General features: G+C 36.2%; 1 protein-coding gene across 1 annotated transcript in view; it reads left to right on the top strand.

The window, feature by feature from the left end:
- COMMD10 (COMM domain containing 10) overlaps positions 1-4,286 on the top strand; it is a gene marked incomplete in the record, with an annotated part of 165,968 nt that overhangs the window by 3,376 nt on the left and 158,306 nt on the right.

Here is a 4,286-nt window from a genome sequence, read left to right as displayed (position 1 = left end):
AGAATGGTAAGCTGCAACATATTAATATTCTGTTTCAGGGTTTAAACCCTTTCATTTTGCCTCCTTATGAAAAATGTCATTACACTTCCTGATATGTAGCTTTGTTTAGGGAAAACTTCTAAAACTTCTGTTTTATTTTTATTATTATTATTATTATTAATGTTATTATAATAATATTAAACAGGTTTTATATATTGCGCCAACATACTAGACAGCGCTGTACATTAAATAGGGGTTTCAAATGACAGACAGATACAGACAGTGACATAGGAGGAGAAGGAGAGGTCCCTTTCCCAAGGAGCTTACATTTAGTAGTTTAATAGCTATAAATCTATAATGTAAGACCCTCTAAGGTACTTCTGCCTCCAACAGCTATTCTCACCTGGGGTGATATTTGGCAATGTTGCACTATTCTTCTGAGGGCATACTGGAAAGTAAGTTGTATCTGAGGACTTGGAATCCAAAAATCTCCCTGCTCCAGTTTCATTGATTTTGCTCATCTGTGCTTCTCCCACTTTTCATCTCCAATGGGATCACCAATCATTTGAAGGGGAGCTCTGATTTAGAAAATCAATGCCATTCTTCTACCAAGAGGGCTGCCTTCCCAAAAAAGAGACACATTGCATTGCAAGATATTGTTAGCAATTGTGAAAAGATTAACAGCAGGGAGTATACAGGCGACTATCATTACCTTATGTCTTCTGACGCCTTATTTTCCACACAGCTATCACACTTCAGTTCTTCTCTGCCAAAAAAAAGGAATCCCTTTTTTGCTGCTGGTTTACAAATACACCTGGAATGGTATTATGCTAATAATAATCTCCTCATTGAGTCAGATGGTATATAATGGCACCTGAAAAATTCCAGGAGCCGCATACCCAATATAGATGGTGCTTTTTGATTTTTAGGAAAGTACCCACTTGGCTTCTAGTACACCTGTTTTTAAATCACTCTTTCATGATTGTTACTTTTAAAGAAATTAAAATTAAAGGGCTATTACTTTAGTATATGTCATAGATTGCCCAAAGACATACAACCATGTCCTAGATGTGACTGCCCAAACAGTCTAGGCATATTCTGTTGCCTGTGTGCGCTTCTGTTTAAATGGTGAATTAACTCATTTTCATTTTTTTTTTTAATTAAAGAGATTAGGAAGCAAATTGAATATTCAACTTTGTCTTCATTATCTAGATTCCTGTGCATTACTTTGGTTTCTCATTTTAGTGCACATTGATAGATCAGTCCAGACATCCTCTGTCTTCTTGCTTATACAGCTTTTACAGGTTTATCAGGATAATTGTACATTTTGCTCATACATTAAAATCATACAGTTGATGTAAAGCAAAAAAAAAAAAAAACACACACTGTCATGTTCAGTAAGCAAATGTTGATACTTCTTAGCAAAGGTATGCCCCTTCAGCCCCAAAAGAAATTGAGAGTCAAGGGGACATGCTCAACTAACATTGGCAGCTGGAGCAGTTCAAGAACTTATGTCCTGCACTTTTATTCTGTGCCATCAACAAGCCAGATAGTGGACCCTCCTGTGCTTTCTGATGTTGGAATTAGTGTGAGTCTTCTAAAAAGGTGTAGGTCCAGATTTTACTGATGTACTGATGTATGTACAAGACTAAGACCCTCACACATACCTGTACGAATGTAAGCCAAACAGTGATAGCTTGGTACAAGCAATAAGCCGAAGGCCAGGTTACTGATGAGTTGGGGCTACCACCCACCTACAATTTCTTCCCACCCATCTTAAAAAATGTCTTGAGTTGTGTGTGTGTGTGTGTGCCATTAATGTTTGAAAACCTCAACTTTAAATAAAAAAATACCCAGCCTGGTTAAGGTCCTTTTTCAAACATTTCCTAATATGGGGTAAAAACACTCAGTCCTTGTCTCCCAATTTTTACTGCATTGTCACATATTCTTCCTGTGGAGTTTTTATGTGGCTGTGCTGAAACTGAATATTAAGGTACGCTCTACCAACACCAACAGAAAGCCGTCCTGAACAATGGTGCATTAGTACCACTTCAAAGAAGGTTCAAAAAAGGAGAAACATACATTTTAAACATTATCCCATGCTTTAACATTGCTGTGCCTATAGAGTTTAATGTCAACACTGGTTTCCTGACTTATGTGGTTTATTGTGTTGATTTAGTTACCCAGGATGAAATGTGTTTTTGTTTAATGCTAGATTCCTAGTCCGAGTTACTAAGTCTGCAAAACTGTGAAAACGATTGTAATATTTGTAAACTTCACTGAACGCTTGTTCTTTTTCTCTTTTCCTAACAACAAATTCTCCATGTATTTGGTTTAGGCCTGATCAATAAATGCTCCTTTACACAACATCATATCCTCAGTTGATGCATCTAAATTCCACTCAGTATATCAATGAATAGAACAAGATAAGATTCTCTCAGGCAGCGCTAGACTGATGAATGTGGCCCCATCAAAATCTCAATTATTCCTCAGAGACCATTTATTTTCCAGTTTTGTTATGTGATCTGAGCCTTGGGATTATCACCAGAGGATTTTCATGACTAGCCTTAAAGATACAAATAACTGGAATCAGTTTTGAATGGGTTGAAAATTGCATGGTCTTTGCATTTATGTATTTTTCTAGGTACAAATATAAAATGATAGATGGATCTATGTGAGGCTGCCATTATTTGAGAAACACAATCCAGTCTTCTGAATAGAACATTTTTCTCTGAAAATACTGAGATAAAGCACATGGTAAAAGTTTTGCTGAGATAGATCTTGTATACAACAGAAGAATTTTAGGAGTGTATGGAGAATTTTTATAAATGTTGCAGAGCAGAATAACATTTACCTGTGCTTACCAGGGGATTCATTTATACTGTTTTTACAGTATAGAAGTGAAAAACTACAGAAAAGTCAGACTTTAGAGCTGTGCCTGCTATCTACGCTATATATTCCCTTTGAGTACCACGTTTCAGATTCATATGTCACAGTTGGCCTAACTATAGTTTTAAAAAGTTTTATTTGCAGTGTTTTACCAATATGCCCGTTGAAAAATAGGACTTACTTTCTTTTTTTTCTTTCAGATTTAATTTTACTGTTTACCTAGTGAAATTTTAATACAATAAATCTATACATAATCTCTCTAAATTACCATTTCCTTATTTTAATACTCTGCACATTTTGTCTTTTCTGCGCAAAGTTGTAATGTAATTGGATTTCTCCTGCCTGATTTTAAGACTTGTCATTTTCTATTCCTCCATTATAATATAATTGCAGCAGTACATGTGTTCAGTAGCTGGTGACCATACAGGACCTCTTACACTTATGAATAGAGGTGTTACCTTCTTTCTCGGTAGAGAACCTCAGGTAACAAGGCACATGCTACAGATTTCAACAAAAAAGCTAGTTATTATTCCAATTACAAGTAACCCTATGTGTTAGTCCTAGGGCATCCTACAAGAAATTGCTGACAAGTTTCCTACAACCTCTGTATGTATATACAGTATATACAGGGAATATATGATTACACTGAGGAACAATTTTGAACAAGTTTTTTGTTGACTTTAATTTTTAAGCTTATTTACACTAAAATAGGTATGCTGATTATGCTGAAAGTGCAGTTAAGTTTTCTTCTCTCACGACAGGTTTTTTTCTCTACCGCTTATTTTAATTTGATTACTGTAGCATGCATTTGTTTAGGCTATTCATTTACATGCAAGACCATATGGTCAGTGCGCTGCTCCACATAGTGAATAAGCAAAATTTATTTTTCCACTTACTCACGGATTATCTTTCTTTCAGATCATGTCTGGCTCTGCTGTTTCTCGTCGTAAGTGCCTAAACAACCCTGATTCATTTTGTTATATCTGTGGGAGTTTCACCATTCCCAGTCAAAGGGCGATCACCAGCACATTTGTAGGGCAAGCCTATTTGGCATATTTCAAAGTTAAAGCTGGTGATCAAGATAAGTCTTGGGCCCCTCCTAAGGTATGCAAACAGTGTGTTGAGGGTTTACAGATGTGGACAAAGGGAACACATAATAAGATGCCATTTGGTATACCTATGGTTTGGCGAGAGCCAGGAGATCTTTTCAGTGACTTTTGTATTGTGAAAATGTCAGGATATAACAAGAAAAATAAATGCAACATAAAGTATCCTAGTTTACCCATCAGCTAAACGCCCAGTGGCTCATTTAAATGAAATCCCAAGGCCAGTTTTCATTACACTACCCTCAACAATGATGAAGACTTTGAAATTGATAAGGACTCTGTTCACAAGGGATTTGATCAGCATGAGTTGAG

Source organism: Pyxicephalus adspersus, chromosome 6, assembly GCF_032062135.1.
Source record: "Pyxicephalus adspersus chromosome 6, UCB_Pads_2.0, whole genome shotgun sequence".
Taxonomy (NCBI): Eukaryota; Metazoa; Chordata; class Amphibia; order Anura; family Pyxicephalidae; genus Pyxicephalus; species Pyxicephalus adspersus.
This window is presented reverse-complemented; position numbering and strand designations above follow the sequence as displayed.